The sequence below is a fragment of the Chrysemys picta genome, chromosome 2 (assembly GCF_011386835.1).
Source record: "Chrysemys picta bellii isolate R12L10 chromosome 2, ASM1138683v2, whole genome shotgun sequence".
Lineage (NCBI taxonomy): Eukaryota > Metazoa > Chordata > Testudines > Emydidae > Chrysemys > Chrysemys picta.
Window position 1 is genome coordinate 249,025,095 of NC_088792.1, and position 23,018 is coordinate 249,048,112.

General features: G+C 44.3%; 2 protein-coding genes across 5 annotated transcripts in view; both read left to right on the forward strand.

The window, feature by feature from the left end:
• The window catches only part of LOC135981207 (uncharacterized), a 104,814-nt gene extending 89,758 nt beyond the window's left edge, over positions 1-15,056 (forward strand). The window contains exon 3 of the mRNA XM_065582475.1: positions 14,932-15,056. The gene's annotated coding sequence lies outside the window, so the exon portion shown is untranslated. The remainder of the gene's footprint in view (positions 1-14,931) is intronic.
• The window catches only part of PLEKHF2 (pleckstrin homology and FYVE domain containing 2), a 128,467-nt gene that overhangs the window by 85,030 nt on the left and 20,419 nt on the right, over positions 1-23,018 (forward strand). The window contains exons 1-3 of one of the 4 annotated variants that reach the window (XR_010598939.1): positions 1,477-2,044; positions 5,323-5,425; positions 5,620-5,756. The exons of 1 other annotated variant lie outside the window; for it this stretch is intronic. The gene's annotated coding sequence lies outside the window, so the exon portion shown is untranslated. Of the gene's footprint in view, positions 1-1,476; positions 2,045-5,322; positions 5,535-5,619; positions 5,757-23,018 lie in introns of those variants that run through there. 2 more of the 4 variants (XR_010598938.1, XR_010598937.1) reach the window with 2 other exon arrangements.

Sequence of the window (23,018 nt, forward strand, 5' to 3'; positions counted from 1 at the left end):
ACTAAAACAATGGGCCAAATTCACCTCTGGTGTTTCTTCACTGAAGCCATTGGAAATATGCAAATGAATTTGGCCCCAGAGCTCGGAGAGGTGAGAATTGCCAAGATTCATCTCAGTGGGGCATGATATAGTTGAAATATCTACCTGTGGCCCTGTTACTGTAGAATCTGGGCACCAATCTGTAATTATCCTCTCAGCACCCCTGTGAGCTAGGGAAGTACCATTATCACCATTTGACAGCTGGGGAACTGAGACACAGAGAGACTACAGCCCACATCCCTAAATGCACTTGGGAGTTGTTCTGATCAGCATTGCAGTTCCTAACTCCCAGGCAGCCTGCCCCCAGTGGCATTCTCAGCCCTGAGCTAGAGGCCTAGCTTCCCATACAGTGCCTGGGGAGAGTTAGGAGGGGCCTTTCAAGAGCAAGCTGAGTGGGGAGCTGCCTAAGTTACCCAGGAATGAAATACCTAGGAGAGGAGTGGGGAGAGGGGCTGAGGTGCATAGGCAGCTGACGCAGTGTGCCTGGCCGATGGACCAGAGATAGGTGCTTCCCTCTGCTCAGGATCCTCAGACAAACCCTCTCCTGGAGCTACGCACTGAAGCCAGGTCAGCCGTTTTGATAGCCCATATCCATGTCCTAGCAGCCAAAATCATCTCTCCTGCTCTGCTCTTGCTTGAGTCCTCTGTCACGTTTGCCCTCTGTTTCCTTGTGCCCCTACCTGTCTTTGTGAACGTGCTGTGCTGCCCCTCCATGTATCAGGAAACCTGTATCTGGTCCTCTTGCTGTGGGAGCTGACAGGTATCCGGTGTGCTCTGAGTATGCCTACAAGCTTGGGCCGCACTGGTGAGACAGCCGTTCCCCTGCCCAGTTTGAAAATCCTGCTTCGGGGCCGCTGGGGATGTGGCTTGCACTAGGGCTCTCAGCAGCTCATTCCTTGTGGGGCAGAGGCTTTGTAAATGCCGACTAGCAGAAACTTAGGCACCAATGGGGTCAGGCAGTCGCTGAGCGGTGGCTTTGAAAATGTCAGTGGCACCTTAAGTGCCTAAAGATGCAGATAGGTGCTGACAGGTCTGGAACTCATTACTTGCCTAAGGCATGGGTGCTGGAACTAACGGTACTGGGGGGGTGCTGGCTCATCCCATGGCTTAAAGAGGTTTCCATCATATACAGGGTTTACAGTTTGGTTCAATGTCTCTCAGCAACCCTGACCTAAGCAGGAAGCATATGGTGGAGCAGGGGCGGGGAGTTGTATGGGCCCGTGGTGCCTGGGCTACAGCAAATTCAGGGCCTGGGGGCCCCGGCTCCACCAATGTTCAGGGCAGGGCTGGTTCTGACTTTTTTGCTGCCCCAAGCAAAAAAAACCCAAAAAACAGGGTGGCCGGACCGGAGGCAAAGCCAAAAAAACTAAAACAAAACAAAACAAAAAGGGCGCAGGGCAGCTGGACCCAGAGGCAAGCCAAAAAAAAAAAAAAAAAACCAAAACAAAAAAACCCAGGGCGCAGGGTGGCTGGACCCAGAGGCAAAGCAAAAAAAACCCAAAAACCCTGGGCACACAGCGGCCGGACCCGGAGGCAAAGCAAAAAAACAAAACAAAAATAGGGCAGCCGTGCCACCCTAAGATTGGATGGAATGCCGCCCCTTAGAATCTGCCGCCCCAAGCACGAGCTTGCTTGGCTGGTGCCTGGAGCTGGCCCTGGTTCGGGGCCAGGTCTGTTCCCCGGCCCTGCCAGCCGCCCCTGGGTGCCTCCCTGGAGCACCCCATGGCCCCACCTGCCACCCCCGCATGCTGCCCCCAAGCGTCCCTGCCTGCCCTGGGCAGCGGGTGGCTGCCCCCTGAAGCTCCACGCTGCGCTCCCTCGCTGGCTGCTGCCGGTTATAAGGGAGCGACGCTGGGGGTAGGCTAAGGCGGCTGCTGTGCCTGCGGAGGGAGGAGACGCATGGCAGCCCCCCCCTCTCCCCTGGCAGGCAGCTTTGAGTTGACTCCAGGGGGGAGGGAGGCTTATCTAGCTGGACCTCCTGAGCAGCAGCCTGTGGGAAGCTTCGGTGAGTATTGTGCCAGGGGGGCTGGGGAGGGGGCCCCCTTCCCTTCCCTTCCCCCTGAGCTCACTGCTGTCGGCGGGGAGAGGGCTGGGGGGAATCCTGCTCTCTGGCCCACTGCCCCAGCCCCGGGACAGCCTGCTTGCTGCACCCCAAACTCCTCATCCCCAGCCCAGCCCCATGTCCCGCACCCGCCCCCACACCCCAACCCTCTGTCCCAGCCCAGAGCCTGCACCCAGCACCCAACCCCCCTCCCGCACCCAGCACCCCAAACCCCCTCCCAGAGGTGTGGGGGGGGGGGTGGGACTTGGACCCGTTCTGGGCACTACCAAAAATTATACAAACCTGCCACCCCTATGGTGGTGCAGGGAAGTGGCCCCTCAGATGCCATGTCCCAAGCTAGCACCCTCACCACTGAACCATCCTGTCTCTGTAGAATAGCAACATTATTAACTATTTCACTGCTGATCATTTTAGCAGGAACAGCCAGTTAGTAATGGGCTGTGGGTGGAGTTTGGAGAGAACCACCATGGCCGTGCATCTGACCCTTGTGCATGTGTTGCCTAACAGAAAATGATAATCAGTAAATTGATAATACGTGGGAACAGTCTTCGGCAACTACTTCACAATACCTCAACTGTGTTTATCCAGTTGTGGGCAAGTGCTATTCTCACCCTGCTTCGTATAACATTCACACTCCCTGTATAAAGTCACATTCATCCTCTTCCTGGATTTGGAAGTACTGGTATCTCAGATAATAATAGCAACATAAACTTCAGCCAAAACTTCCTCTTCAGGCCTGGTCATTTCTAGGGTTTCCTGCAGTACCCCATTTCCTAGTTCCAGCGGATTGACAGGTCATGCCCACTTCTCTTATAGCACAGTACTAATCCTTGCGGGCCACAATGAGTCACTAGTATTTACTCCACAGTTTTAGGCAAAGTTTTAAGGTGGGATCCTCAAAGGTACTTGGGTGCCTAAATCCTGTTTTTAAGCACCACAGAACTCCCACTCAGCTGCTGCCTAACCCTGTAGGCACCTAAAGTCACTCACTGCCTAGGTTTTTGCAATAGATGTTCCTTAGGTGCTTATGTTTCTGCCTCTGCCTATGTGTCTTGCTGCCCCACTCTAGGCACCTGGGTGCCTATTTCCCAGATCAATTCCTGAACCAGAGGAAAGATGAGTGTATGGCTGCCTACATCATGTGTGGGGCCCAGTGCAGTAGGTGTGCTCAGAGGCTGCCTAACTCCACCCAAAACAGTCACTGGGCAGGGGGACCTCCTTTATAATCTTTAGCCTAGTGGTTATGCTGCTAGGCTATAAAGTCATTCTAACTCGTCCCTGGCCCAATTCTTATGGCCCATCTTTCAACTAAAGTAGAACAACTTCAATAGGAGAGATTGAGGGAGCCCTACATTAGAATATCCCATAGCCCCCGTGATTAGGGCATTCATGAGGGATGGCAGATCCCTGTTCAAATCCCTTCTCCCACATTCCAGGTGGGTACCCTAACCACTGGGCTAAGGGCTGTTCTCTTCCTTCTTCCCCACCCCACCTGTTTTGTGTGTGGAGTTAGGCAGTCTGTGAGACACCTATTATATTAGGGCCCATATACAATTTGGGTGGTGCAGGAACACTGAGAGAAGGGCAGACACCCCTCTTGTTGGCATCTGCTATGGACTAATTTGGGTAGCTCTTGCCTAGAATGCTGGCTTTGTGAATCATGGTGGTGTTCCTGTTATTTTCTAGGTACCTAAAAGTTAGGTGCCATCAGTGCCTAAGCCCCTTTTGTGGCTCCGGGTCCTAGATCCTATTATAGATGAGTGAAGTAACAGCAGAGCCCTCCCTTTTTGTATGGAGTTGTAGGTCCTGCCACCCTGCCATAGAAAACACTCTCTTTCCCCACATTCCAAACTTGAATCTATACATCAAATCTTATTGATTAAGCAATAGTATTTATAGCATATGCCTCACCACAGTATCTATGCACCACGATAATTATACACCAATTACTTCTATACCTGAGTAGTCTGAAACTCCTGTATGTACAATTCAGTAACCAAATTCTGCTATGCCCTTGCTGATGAAGTTTATGCTGAGTTTTACGGGAAGGCTCCATGAAGATATCCCCAGACTGTAGGTACTATTTCACTTGACTATAATGTGTAACAAGTTTAAGTAGATCTAAGGGCTGGATTTTACTCCACCCTATTTTTTTGCGATTAAAGAAGTTGGTTAAAGCTGAGTCATAATGAGACTGACCTATTTATGAAATATCAAAAATATGAGCCAAGAAAATTACGCATTCGTCATGTCACTGTACATTGGGGTTTTCTACCTTGAATTGACCTTATCATTTTAACCAGACAACTGGTGGAATAGCAATGAACAAACATGAATAAATTGCTAGGAAAATGTATTCTGTCTAGAATTCATTTGGGGTGCCTTGAAATAATAGGAATCAGAGTGAATTAATATCACGTTAATGTAGCCGCCAGACACATTTCCTTGGGAATTGTCCTAGGAATCAGTGAACATTCCTTTTCCCATTTGAATATTTGTATTTACTTTAAATGATCAAAACCAGAGAGTGGGGGAAGAGATGGCGATGAGACGCTATCTAGTAAGGAAGGGACAGCACACAGCCACTTCTGCTAATCCTGGGGCTGACTTTCAGCTGGTCCTGCAAAACCAGAGGCCATCTGTGAATATCAGGTCCCACATGTTCACACCACTATGATGTATTTTTTTACTCCTTGAGGGTGAAATTCTCCCCTGTGCAGAGGGCTAGCACCAAGTCTAGGTACCATTTAAATAACACATAAGTCAAAATAGGACTAGGGCTGTCGATTAATCGCAATTAACTCACGCGATTCACTAAAAAAAATTAATCGTGATTAAAAAAATTAATCACGATTAATCGCAGTTTTAATCACACTGTTAAACAATAGAATACCAATTGAAATTTATTAAATATTTTGATTTTTTTTCTACATTTCCATATATTATATTCTGTGTAATTGAAATCAAAGTGTATTTTATTTTTTATTACAAATATTTGCACTGTAAAAATATAAAAGAAATAGTATTTTTCAATTCACCCCATACAAGTACTGTAGTGCAATCTCTTTGTCGTGAAAGTGCAACTTACAAATGTAGATTTTTTTGTTACGTAACTGCACTAAAAAACAAAACAATGTAAAACTTCAGAGTCCACAAGTCCACTCAGTCCTACTTCTTGTTCAGCCAATTGCTAAGACAAACAAGTTTGTTTACATTTACAGGAGATAATGCTGCCCGCTTCTTATTTACAATGTCACCAGAAAGTGAGAACAGGCATTTGCATGACACTTTTGTAGCCAGCATTGCAAGGTATTTGTGTGCCAGGTATGCTAAACATTCGTATACCCCTTCATGCTTCAGCCACCATTCCAGAGGACATGCTTCCATGCTGATGATGCTTGTTTAAAAAATAATCTGTTAATTAAATTTGTGGCTGAACTCCTTGGAGGGTGGGGAGGAGAAATTGTATGTCCCCTGCTCTGTTTTACCTGCCTTCTACCATATATTTCATGTTATAGCAGTCTCAGATGATGACCCAGAACATATTCATTTTAAGAACACTTTCACTGCAGATTTCAAAAAATGCAAAGAAGGTACCAATGTAAGATTTCTAAAGATAGCTATAGCGCTCAATCCAAGGTTTAAGAATCTGAAGTGTCTTCCAAAATCTGAGAGGGATGAGGTGTGGAGCATGCTTGCAGAAGTCTTAAAAGAGCAGCACTCCGATGTGGAAACTACAGAACCCGAACCACCAAAAAAGAAAATCAACATTCTGCTGATGGCATCTGACTCAGATAATGAAAATGAACACGCATTGGTCTGCACTGCTTTGGATTGTTATCAAGCAGAACCCGTTATCAGCATGGACACATGTCCTCTGGAATGGTGGTTGAAGCATGAAGGGACATATGAATGTTTAGCATATCTGGCACACAAATACTTTGCAATGTCGACTACAATAGTGCCATGAGAATGCCTGTTCTCACTTTCAGGTGACATTGTAAACAAGAAGAGGGCAGCATTATCTCCTGCAAACGTAAACAAACTTGTTTGTCTGAGCAATTGGCTGAACAAGAAGTAGGACTGAGTGGATTTGCAGGTTCTAAAATTTTACATTGTTTTATTTTTAAATGCAGGTTTTTTTGTACATGTACATTTGTAAGTTCAACTTTCATGATAAAGAGATTGCACTTAGTACTTGTATTAGGTGAATTGAAAAATACTGTTTCTTTTGTTTTTTTACAGTGCATATACTTGTAATTAAAAAATAAATATAAGTGAGCACTGTACACTGTGTATTTTGTGTTGTAATTGAAATCAATATATTTGAAAATGTAGAAAACATCCAAAAATATTTAAATAAATGCTAGTCTATTATCTTTTAACAGTGCGATTAATTGCGCGATTAATCACGACTAATTTTTTTAATTGCTTGACAGCCCTATATAGGACCTAACCCTAAGGGTGCCTATGTCCTATTCTGGTCTTCTATCAAGAGGTGGATTTCACCCTGAGTGCCCAAGAGCATGTTTGCCATACAGACATGTATAAAAAGATCTGGTCACTGCCCTGAGAGCTTACAATCTAATGGCTAGATGGACGCTTTAGGCCCAGCCGTATGCAAGGGGACGACCTGGGCTCCTAAATGCCTAACACACCTTTGAAAATGGAACTGCGAATCCTAAGTAATTTAGGCCCTTTGGAAAATCATACCCAACATCTCCTACCTATTTTAATACGTTTCTTTGTAATGTTCTTAATACTCCCCTTGGCTAACGGTATATCAAGCGAGGCCTTTTTTAGATAGCAATTGAAATGACAACGAGGTGCTTCCAGCTTTTTTTTAAGCACACAGAGATAAATAATAGCTCTCATACAGACTCCTGGACTGAGCTTTAGAGCAGGCCGAATCACCTTCAGTTTCAGTATTTAAGGCAGTGGTTTTATAAGCTGGCAAATGCAGGCAGTGTCTGAATGTCAGCAAGTACTGCTGCAAGGATCAAGTGCTTTTAAAAGCCAGCCCAGTGGCACTGTGATAATGAATTCTTCCTCATGGTGGCAGAGCCCTTCTGAACCCCCATGCAAGCTCTGCCAAGACAATCATTTCCTCTCTGTTTGATCAGGGCCTTGGGCTCCCCACATACTAAAAGAGCAATGTTATTGTGGCTCATGGGGAAGAGTGCCACCGCTGCTCAGGGACGGCCTATCCAATTTGGAGAGCCTTCCACTAGTTTTTATCCAACTGTGCCTGTGACTATTATAGTCCTTGTGTAGTAGTGAGATAGCAGCATTTGTGTTATTCCCCTTTTTGCCATCACAACTGCAGTAACACGGTGCCAGAATTCAAACGCCTCATCAAATAGACAGTGAAAGTCTGTAGGAGTGTGCTGTTGTCTCTGTGCTGTCACTTTAATAACAAAAATCTCAGACTTGCAATCTCCTTGGCTGGACTGATCTCCAGATTTGACCCTTTGACAGTCATTTTGGCCTAGGTTCCTCTGTTTCTTGGTTTCCCATTCTCTGTTTCTGCTGGGTTTTCCTCTCCCCACCTCTTATTAGCTTATGTCTTATAACTACAGCATAATCCTACAACTTGTTGACAGCGAGGGGGATGTCGGTGCATGTGGGAGTACCTTGGAAAGTTGATGGGGTAGAAAATTTGTGTACATTAGGTATCGTCAATCCAGTTACTAGAACCTGAATTGCTTAAAGATCCATCTCATTAGGTGCACTCAGAGTCTGCACAATCGTGAAAACCAAGAGCATCCTAAATGACACAATACAAATTCGCATGAATGCTCTCACTGATCTGAGAAGTTGATCTTCCTCTTTTCTCCCAACTTCAGGGTCTTGTCTCACTTCCACTGCCACAAGGCCTTATCTGTATTCTTTCCTGTTGTTTTCCTGCCCTTATGCAACAGTATGCTCCTGTCACTACTAAAACAGCTTTCAGATCACTGAAATGTCAGTATCTTGTTACGTCCCCAATCTCTACTTACTCAGGAAATAAGAATCTAAATATAGAATCTCACATCACTTTTTAATCTGTTCGCCAGTGTCAGAGCTCCAAGAGACCGTAACATACAGAAGCAATTTCAGGGCTTGTGATCAGAAGGACACATTTGAAATACTTGAAATACTTCAAGCTGTTCTGAAAGTCTTGTGAAGAGGTGAAGGAAAATGAAGCTGCAAACATTTTCTCTTAATTTTGTCAGAAGCAGAAAGCCATTTCCCCCAATATTAAAAACAAAGTCTGTGTGTCAGAGCAGAAGGAAGAAGATGAAGATCAAAGGATAAGTGCCACTTGCTTTAGCATCTGTGAGTAAGTTAATACCCGTGAGGTCAGAAGCGTTCACAACCCATAAAAGAACCTTAAAGGGTGCACATTCATGCAGGCTTGGAAATAAACATAGCTCCCAATCCTACAATGTGCCATGCCTCTCTATACCCACAAATTTGAGGTGTTCAATAGATGTGTCTAAGTAATGTCTGGAAACTTTAGTGACATACAAATAGATTAGAAATGCAGTGAGAGTTAATCAGGCAGCTTTTCAAAACTTATTTAGTACTGCGGAAGAGGCATTGGTAAGCATTCTCTACCGCAGAGAGCAGCGGTGGAGAAGTGATAAAATGGCATGCTAATTCATTCAGAGAGGCACGTGCATAGCCTTTTCCTATGATGCTGCTGAAGATCGCAAATCCCATCAACAGGAAATGGGGCTAAAAACCAGTGACCGCATTTGGCTACTATGGAGATGGACAGAAGTATAAAACAGATAGAATGAGCTCTAGAGCCATATTCCTCATGTGCAGTAATCACGTGGGAGCATGAAGGGCAGAACTTTCAGCAATATTTCATCTTAATAATAATGAAAGAGAGAAAGTTATTTCTATCTCAAGAAAACCTAGTCACAGGAATTGATGCTAATGCTGCAGATGGTTCCACCTGCGTAGGTGTCAGAGTGTTGACGATCAGTCTCTTTTGATCATAATCACTTGAGGCCCAACAGTTATCATAATGTCATCAGTACATGGCTCATAGGAAGAGAAGATTACATCTCAGCTTATGGAACTGATAAGGACTCCATAGGTAACTTTGAGAGGTGACAGGCTGAGATCATACAGCTAGATAGAACTGTGCAAGAATTAAAGCACTCTCTACGGCAGCTGCTTTACTAAAAATTTGAGCATGAAAAAGAAAACATTCCATGGGTCCTGCATCTGTTGAGGTCCAGGAAAGGGGGGCTTGAGAACAGAGAGTGTTTTGTGTTTATTATACACAACAAGCGAGCTGTGCATTTTCACACACATCTGAACAGCTATAAAGACTCTGTGGGACTGGTGGAATTTTTTGAGCAGTCGGATATTTCAAAGTGGAGCTTAGATTTTAGTGTTTAAAAATAAAAAAAATAGCAGTGAAAACAGTTTTCCATAGTCAAGGGATTATCTGCTGTTCCTGGGGTTTGGCCAAGCACTGAAGTGCTTGAAGAGGTCTTGGCATGGGGATGCGTGTGGTTTATAGAAATAGGCATTGGATTTTAGGAATAGGAATGGTTCACCCATTCTGTTGTAATGGGTGACTGGCCTTATATTTTTCAATATCCACTTTTTAGTGGTGATGGAGGTAGTGGTATCTCAGTTCAGCAGAGTACAATAAGTTGCTAAATAAAAGACTCAAACAGACATTTTTCCAAGTGGCCGAAATATCAGCCTATTCAATTCTGTTCCGGTTTTATTACTGTATTCATTCCCATGGTATCTGAGCCCTTGTTCAGAAATCGGAATATTCCCACTAGACATCAGAAAAAACTCAAGTCCCTACCAAATTTATTGAAAGCATTTCTAAGGTCTCCATCCCTTAGGTCTAGGAGCTACCAACAAAGTACCTAGATATTTGGCTAGTGCGTTCCTCCATGTCCTACCGGGATCTCCTCCTCTGCTCCAGTTTGCTGACGAATGGTAACTTTTTCCCAACTCCAGTGAGGCCGAAATAAAAGAAAGGTGGGTTTATTTTCTTTTGCCTTTTGCAGATGGTGTGAAAAGCAAAAAATGTCACGGGTTACATTTGGCAATATAAAGGGCTTCGCTCAGTTTAAATCAGCACTACTCTGTGTAGCTCCAGATGGCTTCAGGGCTTTCAGAGGGGAAGACACAACAATAAAAAATTATGATTTATGCTGAAATTGAAGGAGGGAGAAATACATGGAGAGGCTGAAAAGACATAATTATTTCCTGTATGCCAGAGATGAGAGGAGGAAGAAAGAACTTAATAGACATAGATTCATGAGACATAGGGAATCAAATGTTCCTTTGTACTTTGTTTATAATGAAATTAAAGAGCGGTACATTTTAAACAAAACAAACAAACAAACAAACAAACAAACAAACAAAACAGGGAAATATTCCATTTTAACCTGGATTTCAGAACTCTTGCAGCTCTGCACAATAAATTATAGAGATAATCCAAACCTCCTGATTCAGGGGTGTGAGCTGATGGCTTGTGGGGTTCAAGAAGGAATGTGCCAGGTACATTTCTTGGTTTATTTTTTGCTTTCCTGTGAATCATTAGATATTATGCTACTGTTGGAGGAACGACACCAAAGGGGATGGAGTTGTGGCATGATCCATTATGGAAGCACCTATTTACTTATGCAATGTGTTGTTGACACATAACCTAATGTGCTTGTTGGTTTGTGTAACAATGCTTTGTCTTTGAGCTCTTAACTTGTAAAGTTTGTTTAGCCAGAATAGCTGTCAAGCAGCTACACCAGAGGTTACCTACAGGGGGAGGAATGTAGCGGGGAGATGGTTTGGTTTGGATGGAGCTGAAAGAGTATAAAGCAGAAGGGAAAATTTAACTTCCAGGGTTTTTCCGACAGGAAGAAAAGCAGTGGAGATGGGGGAAGGGACATGTGCTCTATTATTGGTTGATTTGATAATTTATTTTGACTTAATAGAGATGCTACCTCAATACTCCAGGTACCTTTATGAATAATTAAAAACAACAAGAGCAAAAGACAAAATACTTTACTGGCCAACACTGTTGCATAATGCAATCCAACAATATAAGAACATAAGAATGGCCATACTAGGTCAAACCAAAGGTCCATCTAGCCCAGTATCCTGTCTTCTGATAGTGGCCAATGCCAGGTCCTTTGGGGGAATGAACAGAACAGGTAATCATCAAATGAACCATCCCCCATTGCCCATTCCAAGCTTCTGGCAAACAGAGGGTAGGGACACCATCCCTGTCCATCCTAGCTAATAGCCATTGATGGACCTATCCTCCATGAATTTATCTAGTTCTTTTTTTAACCCAATGTAACATGTAACAATATGTAGTAACTTATATAGAATCCAGTTACCTGAGAACCTCTTCAAAATAATATGATTTGTTAGTCTCTAAGGTGCCACAAGTACTCCTGTTCTTCTTTTTGCGGATACAGACTAACACGGCTGCTACTCTGAAACCTTTCAAAATAATAATGCCTCACAATCAGTCACCCCAAAACCTTCAACCCACCCCTCCTGGAAAAGCCTGAGAAAATGGCAGTAAACCTTGTGTTAGGCAATGGTCAACAAATCCAGGTTCTCTTGGACTACAATGGGAAGTGTGTTCCAGAGTGAAGGACCCCTTGTACTCTCCACTCTGTGAAACTGTTCCCCTCTGTGGAGGGGAGAAAGCAGCTTCAATGCCCTTAATGTAGTTTTAGTTTCCCACTGTGGTTTTTGTGCGTGTGAACACCTCACATTGGGACCATAGGCCCAGATCCTAAAATGTATTTAAGTACCTTAGGCCTTGTCTACACTGCCACTTTACAGCACTGAAACTTCCTTGCTCAGGAGTGTGAAAAAACACCCCTCCGAGTGATGCAAGTTTCAGCTCTGTAAAGTGGCAGTGTAGACAGTGCACCAGCTCTGTTAGCTACTCTCTTTGTGGGGGTGGTTTTTTTACAGCGCTGGTGCCACGACTACACAGCCACGTTAAAGCGCTGCCGCGGCAGTCCTTTAACGTTGGTAGTGAAGACATACCCTAACTCTCATTGATTTCAATGGTAGTTAGACGCCTAAACATCTCTGAGGATCTGGGCCTTACTAACTAACTCATCATAACTCATCTCGTCCTTCTTTTTGATAGCCACTAAAAGGAGAAGGAGGAGGCATCAAATGAGTCTAAGGTAGTTCCCCCTAGAAAATCCAGCTTAACCTGTAAGGGAAAGACAGGCGGTACAAGAAACAACAGATCCTTTCGCTTCCACTGTAGCTCTCTTGAATCTGAATGTAAATAAAGTCCCAGGGTTCACCGCTGTTGCTCCTGTAATTCTGAAAGGATAAAAAAACACCTTCCACAAAATATATAAATAAATAAATAAATAAATAATAAAAATAAAAAGAGAGGCAAGGGCCCAAATTTAAGCTATAACGTGACAACAATTTTATCAGAGCAGCAAATTCCTAAACACCAAGCTCCACCCATAAAACAAAAACAACAAGAGGAAGAACAGGAGGACTTGTGGCACCTTAGAGACTAACAAATTTATTAGAGCATAAGCTTTCGTGGACTACAGCCCACTTCTTCGGATGCATATAGAATGGAACATATATTGAGGAGATATATATACACACACAGACAGAGAGCATAAACAGGTGGGAGTTGTCTTACCACCTCTGAGAGGCCAATTAATTAAGAGAAAACAAACTTTTGAAGTGATAATCAAGCTAGCTCAGTACAGACAGTTAGATAACAAGTGTGAGAATACTTACAAGGCGAGATAGATTCAATGTTTGTAATGGCTCAGCCATTCCCAGTCTTTATTCAAACCGGAGTTGATTGTGTCTAGTTTGCATATCAATTCTAGCTCAGCAGTTTCTCGTTGGAGTCTGTTTTTGAAGTTTTTCTGTTGTAATATAGCCACCCGCAGGTCTGTCACTGAATGACCAGACAGGTTAAAGTGTTCTCCCACTGGTTTTTGAGTATTTTGATTCCTGATGTCAGATTTGTGTCCATTAATTCTTTTGCGTAGAGACTGTCCGGTTTGGCCAATGTACATGGCAGAGGGGCATTGCTGGCACATGATGGCATATATCACATTGGTAGATGTGCAGGTGAACGAGCCCCTGATGGTATGGCTGATGTGATTAGGTCCTATGATGATGTCACTGGAATAGATATGTGGACAGAGTTGGCATCGGGGTTTGTTACAAGGATAGGTTCCTGGGTTAGTGGTTTTGTTCAGTGATGTGTCGTTGCTGGTGAGTATTTGCTTTAGGTTCGGGGGTTGTCTGTAAGCGAGGACAGGTCTGTCTCCCAAGATCTGTGAGAGTAAAGGATCATCTTTCAGGATAGGTTGTAGATCTCTGATGATGCGCTGGAGAGGTTTTAGTTGGGGGCTGAAGGTGACAGCTAGTGGTGTTCTGTTATTTTCTTTGTTGGGCCTGTCTTGTAGGAGGTGACTTCTGGGTACTCGTCTGGCTCTGTCAATCTGTTTTTTCACTTCAGCAGGTGGGTATTGTAGTTTTAAGAATGCTTGATAGAGATCTTGTAGGTGCTTGTCTCTATCCAAGGGATTGGAGCAAATGCGGTTATATCTTAGGGCTTGGCTGTAGACAATGGATCGTGTGGTGTGTCCTGGATGGAAGCTGGAGGCATGTAGGTAAGTGTAGCGGTCAGTAGGTTTCCGATATAGGGTGGTATTTATGTGACCATCGCTTATTAGCACAGTAGTGTCCAGGAAATGGACCGCTTGTGTGGATTGATCTAGGCTGAGGTTGATGGTGGGATGGAAATTATTGAAATCATGGTGAAATTCCTCAAGGGCTTCTTTTCCATGGGTCCAGATGATGAAGATGTCATCAATGTAGCGCAAGTAGAGTAGGGGCGTTAGGGGACGAGAGCTAAGGAAGCGTTGTTCTAAGTCAGCCATAAAAATGTTGGCATATTGTGGGGCCATGCGGGTACCCATAGCAGTGCCGCTGACTTGAAGGTATATATTGTCCCCAAATGTGAAATAGTTGTGGGTGAGGACAAAATCACAAAGTTCAGCCACCAGGTTAGCTGTGACATTATCAGGGATACTGTTCCTGATAGCTTGTAGTCCATCTTTGTGTGGAATATTGGTGTAGAGGGCTTCTACGTCCATAGTGGCCAGGATGGTGTTTTCTGGAAGATCACCGATGGATTGTAGTTTCCTCAGGAAGTCAGTGGTGTCTCGAAGATAGCTGGGAGTGCTGGTAGCGTAGGGTCTGAGGAGAGAGTCTACATAACCAGACAAGCCTGATGTTAGGGTGCCAATGCCTGAGATGATGGGGCGTCCAGGATATCCAGGTTTATGGATCTTGGGTAGCAAATAGAATACCCCTGGTCGGGGTTCTAGGCATGTGTCTGTACAGATTTGTTCCTGTGCTTTGTCAGGGAGTTTTTTTAGCAGATGGTGTAGTTTCTTTAGGTAATCCTCAGTGGGATCAGAGGATAATGGCCTGTAGAATGTGGTGTTAGAGAGCTGTCTAGCAGCCTCCTGGTCATATTCCAATTTATTCATGATGACGACAGCACCTCCTTTGTCAGCCTTTTTGATTATGATGTCAGGGTTGTTTCTGAGGCTGTAGATGGCGTTGTGTTCTGCATGGCTGAGGTTATGTGGCAAGTGATGTTGCCTGGACACTACTGTGCTAATAAGCGATGGTCACATAAATACCACCCTATATCGGAAACCTACTGACCGCTACACTTACCTACATGCCTCCAGCTTCCATCCAGGACACACCACACGATCCATTGTCTACAGCCAAGCCCTAAGATATAACCGCATTTGCTCCAATCCCTTGGATAGAGACAAGCACCTACAAGATCTCTATCAAGCATTCTTAAAACTACAATACCCACCTGCTGAAGTGAAAAAACAGATTGACAGAGCCAGACGAGTACCCAGAAGTCACCTCCTACAAGACAGGCCCAACAAAGAAAATAACAGAACACCACTAGCTGTCACCTTCAGCCCCCAACTAAAACCTCTCCAGCGCATCATCAGAGATCTACAACCTATCCTGAAAGATGATCCTTTACTCTCACAGATCTTGGGAGACAGACCTGTCCTCGCTTACAGACAACCCCCGAACCTAAAGCAAATACTCACCAGCAACGACACATCACTGAACAAAACCAATAACCCAGGAACCTATCCTTGTAACAAACCCCGATGCCAACTCTGTCCACATATCTATTCCAGTGACATCATCATAGGACCTAATCACATCAGCCATACCATCAGGGGCTCGTTCACCTGCACATCTACCAATGTGATATATGCCATCATGTGCCAGCAATGCCCCTCTGCCATGTACATTGGCCAAACCGGACAGTCTCTACGCAAAAGAATTAATGGACACAAATCTGACATCAGGAATCAAAATACTCAAAAACCAGTGGGAGAACACTTTAACCTGTCTGGTCATTCAGTGACAGACCTGCGGGTGGCTATATTACAACAGAAAAACTTCAAAAACAGACTCCAACGAGAAACTGCTGAGCTAGAATTGATATGCAAACTAGACACAATCAACTCCGGTTTGAATAAAGACTGGGAATGGCTGAGCCATTACAAACATTGAATCTATCTCGCCTTGTAAGTATTCTCACACTTGTTATCTAACTGTCTGTACTGAGCTAGCTTGATTATCACTTCAAAAGTTTGTTTTCTCTTAATTAATTGGCCTCTCAGAGGTGGTAAGACAACTCCCACCTGTTTATGCTCTCTGTCTGTGTGTGTATATATATCTCCTCAATATATGTTCCATTCTATATGCATCCGAAGAAGTGGGCTGTAGTCCACGAAAGCTTATGCTCTAATAAATTTGTTAGTCTCTAAGGTGCCACAAGTCCTCCTGTTCTTCCTTTTGCGGATACAGACTAACACGGCTGCTACTCTGAAACTTTTCAAAAACAACAAGGAAAACAAGCCAGCTATTGGTAAAGGCCTGAAACTGGCAATATAACTGTGCCGCATGGCTTGAAAGTGTTAAACATCCTGCAAAATAAATAACCCTCAAAAGACTTGTGGGGAGATAATGTTGATGTTTTTGTGTATTTACATATGTATGAGTAGGGTCCACAATGTAATCAACAGTCCCTGTCTAGGCTGTATTCTGATAATTCAGATGTCAAAAGAACATCCTATCATTTAAATGAATTGTAAACATGGGATATCTTGGTATTCATCTCTCTTTGAAATGTACTGTGAATGGTGGAGGAACAAGCAAATGGCCTTGTGTTAATTGGTATCCCTAAGTACCGGTGAAGACATCCTTCAAAGTCATCCTAATGACCTTTTGTTCCCCCGAGGAAATTCCAACTTGTCAAAAGACATGAAATTGTATAAAAGATCCTTGGGTCCTGATTCTGTCATCTCAGATCTGCTTAGTCTTCATCAGGGGAAGTTTGAGTCGCAAGACTGAGGTCCCAGTTATGCTGGTATGCCCTAAATATAATATTTGGACATTGGACTATAAACTATGAACTATTTCTGAAAGAACTCTTTGCAACTACGAAGCTCACCATCTCTGCTATGAATTTGCACCTCAAAGGATTGAACTCATGCAGGGCCGGTGCAAGGATGTTTTGCGCCCTAGGCGAAACTTTCACCTGCGCCCTCCCCCCTCCCCGAGCCCTGTGGCAGCTCCCTGCGCCCCCCCCCCCCACCCTGAGGCGCCCCCCCTGCGGCAGGTCCCCACCCCCCCGGCTCGGGGAGCCGTGTGGCAGCTCCCCACCCCAGCTCACCTCTGCTCCGCTTCCTCCCCGAGCACGCCTTCGCTGCTCTACTTCTCCCGCCTCCCAAGCTTGCGGCGCCAATCAGCTGTTTGGAACCGCAAGCCTGGGAGGGAGAGAAGCAGAGCAGGGCGGCATGCTTGGGGAGAAGGCAAAGCAGAGGTGAGCTGGGGTGGGGAGCGGTTCCCCTGTTTGCCGCCCCCCCCTTACTTGCTGCAGGCAGCCCTCCCCGCGCCCCCCCTGCCCTAGCTCACCTCCACTCCACCGCCACCCCGGAGCGCGCTTTTGTCCACCCCCAACCACTTGGCGCCCTAGGCAGCCGCCTAGTTTGCCTAGTGGGTGCACCAGCCCTGAACTCATGTCTGTATGTATATTGATCTTTTAACCATACTTTCTCTCTTTTGTTTTTTAATAAATTTTAGTTTAGTTAATAAGAATAAGATTTACAGAAATTTTCATCATATTTGACGTGGGTACCTGGATAGAGGCCTGAGGCTGGATCACTTTAAGGGAACTGTGTTATTTGGACTTTTGAGTACCCAGCAAGGTAATAAAGCAGCTGTTTTATTCTAGCTTGGTAAATCTAAGTATTGGAATATCTGCCAGCTTTATGGGGATTGTCTGTCCCATTCTTTGCAGTTCACCTTAATTGAGTGACCACAGCTGGCTCCCCACAGGGACTCCAGTCATAATAACAAAGACATGGTACTGTGCAAAAATTCACAAGGAGCTTGAACTATGTACAAAGTACCTCAGTCTTCATGAACTGCCGTCACTAATATAAAACAAATGATTTTTCTGAACTTTGCTGAGTTTTCATTCTCTTCCAAGGGCTTTTATGTCTCTCATCACTACACACTACACACTGTCCTTCAGTGTCTATGGCAACTTCCTTTAGATAATCTAAACCCTCCCCCACTCTCCTTGTATTTCCCCTGTAAAGTTGAAGGGGTTCCCAAAGCTCTGTGTTTCCCATCTCCTTTCCGCTATTCCCCTCTGTATATGTATGTGTTATTCCTTGATACGTTTGCTAATATTTATTACCTTATTACTAGTCTAATGCTTTGCTCACCTGGTATCAACTCCTATCATTAAATCACTTTACATTTATTATTTCCCCCCAACAAGCCTCCCTACACTCAGGGCTGGCTCTGGCTTTTTTGCTGCCCCAAGCAAAAAAAACCCCCCAAAAACGTGCAGGGCGGCCAGAGCGGCGAAGCAAAAAAACCAAATAACACCCAGGGTGCAAAATTTCAGTGCCACTTACTTGGCGGCTCGTGGCTGCCTCCTCCGGCCGCGCTGGCGAGCCTCTGGGCGGGCGGCAGCTGCACTCTGGCTAGCGGGACTTCCTGCGCTGCAGACGTGCCCCGGGCAGCGGAGTGCATGCCCCGGCTAGCGGGGGGAAAGGAGAGGGAGCAGGGGGGAGAGAGAGAAGGGGGGCGGCCAGGGCTTCCTTCAGCCGGGGCGCTCACCACTCGGCCCCTCCCGCAGCGCCGGCTGCTGGGAGGGCTCCGCGCCACTCCCACCTGCAGGTGAATTGAAGGTTGGCTGGGAGGGAAGGACACAGGCTGCTGGGCTTGCTGCAGACCTGGCACCGGCTGGGGCAAACGGAGCAAGCAGGGCACTCCCCTCCGCCGTGCCGCCGCCCCCTACAGGGCAGCCGGAGCGACGAACCAAAAAAAAAGGGCGGCCGTGCCACCCTAGGATTGGACAGAATGCCACCCCTTAGAATCTGCCGCCCCAAGCACAAGCTTGCTCGGCTGGTGCCTGGAGCCGGCCCTGCCTACACTAATCATAGAAAACAGCAACTGAAGACTCTGCCTTCATGTGTAATGAGCATATCTGTAACTGACATGTTCTTCTGCTTTAATGGAAACAGAGCCTCATTCACTTTCGAGGAGCAGAGGAAACTGTCTGCATATCCATATTTTCATTCACTATATTTCTATTGTCATCACACTGATATTCTTGCATTTCAAATGTATTATGCTTTTTTAAAAATGCAAAAGAACTTCAGAAATAGCTGAACTGCCTTCCCCAGGCTCTTTTTTTGAGTCATCTAACAGCCAGGTAAAAGGACATTCACATACATACCAATCCAGAAATGTTTCTCTCTCCCAGTACATCTGTCCTCATATTTCACATACCCTTTTCCTTCACTTATGAGTGGCAATGAATTCAAATGTGATTATTCTATCTGTTTTGTATGGTTTGTTTATTAATCATGTAGTTAAATACCAATTAATTACATGGAGGTACACTAAAGACCGAAAAAAACTCTATTAGATCATCTAGTTAATTTTTTTGCCTCTGCTGGATACAGTTCCTAGATAGAGGATGTTTCAGATAATAAATGCTAAAATAATACAGTATCTGAATTAAAACTTCAGGAGGCAGATCCTCAACTCGTGTAAAGTAACATAGCTACATTAGAGGGGTAGTCGTATTAGTCTGTATCCACAAAAACAACAAGGAGTCCGGGGGCACCTTAAAGACTAACAGATTTATTTGGGCATAAGCTTTTGTGGGTAAAAAAACCACTTCTTCAGATGCATGGAGTGAAAATTACAGATACAAGCATAAATATACCGGCACATGAAGAGAAGGGAGTTACCTTACAAGTGAAGAACCAGTGATGACAAGGCCAATTCCAATTGCGGAACTATGACACTTTATACCAGCTGCTCCTTTATAAAGATCTAAAGGTTAACATTATTAAGACAGTTGAATCCAAACAGCTCTATTTTTTTAATCTCTGATCCTGTCAATCAATTTGGGGTGGGATCAGAGGCTTAAATACAAAAAAAGGTTGTATTTATATATCTGTTCTAAAAAAATCATGATTTAAAAAAAAGGAAGGTGCAAACAGCCCCCCCATAAGCCACTTGATCATCTTCAAGTGGGTCACTGCCTCTGGGTTTAGGGTTTCCCTAAAATTTGCCAGGTGGGAGAAGGGGAATCTGGAGCTCCCCTTGCCCCCATAAAAAGGTAATATTTTTATAAAGTGCCCAATATATCTTAATTTTGTGTGTGTTGGGGGGAGGAGGGTGTAAGTTATTTGCTATATTTTTAATTCACAAAGAACAACCACTGGCTTTCAGTGGGAATGACTTTTATTTCAGATTAAAGGAAAAGTCAAATAAGAAATAACAAAAATAAGGAGAGAGTGAGTGCAGAGAGTGTGTCTCTATTATAACACGTTCTCTTACAAAATGGCAGCAGCCCCTGCAGACTTGTAAATATTCAAAGGTGCACAAATAAAAAGATAATGGTTACAGAGCTATGGCCATTATTTAGTCCTAGTATGCCACTAATGCCAGTGTCTTACCTTGTTAACGCTCTCTGTTCAGACACCCTTGATATCGAAGTGCCACCAGCTGTGCTAGAAGCAGAACTCAGCAAAGCTCTGGAAATCATCACCAGAGGCTATTGTGCATGTGTAGAATGGGCAAAGGATGAATTCATTTATGATTTTTGATTTAGGGAAAATAAACTAAAGGGTTGGATTCCATTTTGCAGCTATTAAATCCCCACATCCTACTGGAGTAAAGCCCAGCATCTGTGAGCTGCTGTTTGGAGGAAGTTCACAAGGTGACTCTGAGTCCTGCCAACACAAGTGTAAGACCTGGTGTTGTTTTCAGAGCCGTGATAGGAAAACAAAGACGCATTGTTCAAGGCAGTGAAAAACATCCTCAAACTCAAACATAATATTCTTAAAATGTGGCTCTCAATGAACAGTTAAATAGACCGGATTGTGTTTATTCTGAAAATCTTTTATCATCTCACTGTTTCCTTGAGCTCCCCTTGACTGTTTTTATATCCACCCGTTGACACATATTTGAATTGTAAACTTTTTGGGATGGGGACTATCTTGTTGTTAGATGTGAGTAGAGTATCTAGCGCAAGTCGGTCCTAATTGCTGACTGGGACCTCTAGACACTACTGCAATACAAATAATACATAAATAATCGAGTGGCTGTCATCACTCCATAGTTAAGAGATTGCATCTGTCATAAATATAGAGGGAAGGGTAACAACCTTTATGTATGCAGTAGCATAAAATCCCTCCTTGGCAGCTGTACTGAATCACCTTACCTCTAAGGGGTTAAGCAGTTCAAATAACCTAGTTGGCACCTGACCAGAAGGACCAATGAGGAAAGAAGATACTTTCAAATCTGTGTGGGAAGGATTTGTTTGTTGCTCTCTTCTGTTGTTCCCTCTCCGGACGGAGGGAGAAGCCAAGCAGGTACAACATCTCCTGAAAATATACCTGGAATAATCCATCTAAAACCACAGAAATTGTAAGTAGGGCAAGAAAATGCATTAGGTTATCTTTTGTTTTGGCATGTGAATTTTTCTATGCTACAGAGGTAGTTTTATTCCTGTTTTTGTAACTGTGAAGCTGAGCCCAGAGGGGAATCCTCTGTAGTTTAAATCTTTTCATTACCCTGCAAAGTTACCTTCCATCCTGATTTTGCAGGTGTGATTCTTTTACTTTTTTCTTTATAATAAAGTTCTTCTCTTAAGAACCTGATTGATTTCAGTGTCCTGAAGACAAAGGGTCTGGTGTGTGCTCACATTGGTAAGGCAATTAGTTGGTATATTATTCTCAAGCCTCCTCAGGAAAGGGGGTGAAGAGGCTTGGGGGGATATTTTGGGGGGATAGGGATTCCAAGTGACCCTTCCCTGAATTTTTGTGTAAATAACTTGGTGGTGGCAGCAATACTGTCCAAGGACAAGGAAAGGAATTTGTGCCTTGGGAAAGTTTTAACCTAAGCTGGTAGAAAATAAGCTTAGGGGGTCTTTCATGCGGGTCCCCACATTTGTATGCCAGAGTTCAGAGTGGGGGAGGAACCCTGACAGCATCTGAGGCCTTGTCTATATTATGAAGTTACAGTGGTTTTCCTTAGACCTTGTCTACACACAAGTGAAATGCTTTAATTAAACTGGTTAAGTTAAACTGTTATAAAGCCCTATGCAGACACTCATTTCAGTTTAAGGGTATGTCTTCACTAGCAATGTTAAAGCGCTGCTGTGTAGTCGTGGCACCAGTGCTGGGAGAGAGCTCTCCCAGCGCTGTAAAAAAACCACCCCCACAAGGGGAATAGCTACCGCTCCCAGCGCTGGTGCACTGTCTACACTGCCACTTTACAGCACCGAAACTTGCAACACTCAGGGGAGTGTTTTTTCACACCTCTGAGTGAGAAAGTTTCAGAGCTGTAAGGTGGCAGTGTAAACAAGGCCTAAGAATAACTCATTTTGGTTTAGTTAAACTTGTTCTTAAGGTGTGATTTTAAAACTGATGTAGTTAAACTGGTCTGAAAGACTGTGGATGCTCTCCTTTCAGTTTAAATTAGGGTTAAATGACAGACAAGGGCCATACAACTGTTGAAAAAAATGGCAATGTCTACAAGTGCTAACACATGTTGTCTAGACTAGGATTTAAAAGTCTGATATAAAATCATGTTAGCTCGCTTGGGGTATGTGTACACTGGAAACTTCAAAGTGTTGCCACGGGAATGCTCCCGTGGCAGTGCTTTGAAGTGTGAGTGTGGTCACGCGTGAGCGCTGGGAGAGAGCTCTCCCAGTGCTCCTGGTAATCCACATCCACAACGGGATTAGCTCCGAGCGCTGTGTCTACACTAGCGCTTTAAAGCACTCAGACTTGCTGCAGTCAGGGAGGTGATATTTCATCCCCCCTGGGCTGGCAAGTTAGAGCACTATAGAATGTAAGTGTAGACAAGCCCTTGATCTCACTAACACCTTTAAAACTCTAGTCAGGACAAGGCATATGCTAAACTGGTCTAGTTAAAGCCTAGAGGTGAGCTATGCTAAATTACAACTTGCCTTGTCTTGACTAGCATTTTAGGAAATGTTAGATTGTGGTAGGTAGCAAGATCTCAGTAATGTCACACCGTTAAATTCTAATCTAGACAAAGCCTCAGAGAATAGCAAGGTCCTACCAATTTCATTATTTTAATGAGAAATTACACAGGATTCGCAAGACCTACATGACTTTTCAGTGTGAAGCAAAGTATGGAGTTTAAGGGGTTAGGGCCATGTCTACTCTTAGTTCCACTGGTCTAAATCCAGAATAACTCCACTGAAGTCCAGTTTTACACTGGGTAAACTGAGAGCAGATTTTAGCACTGAGGC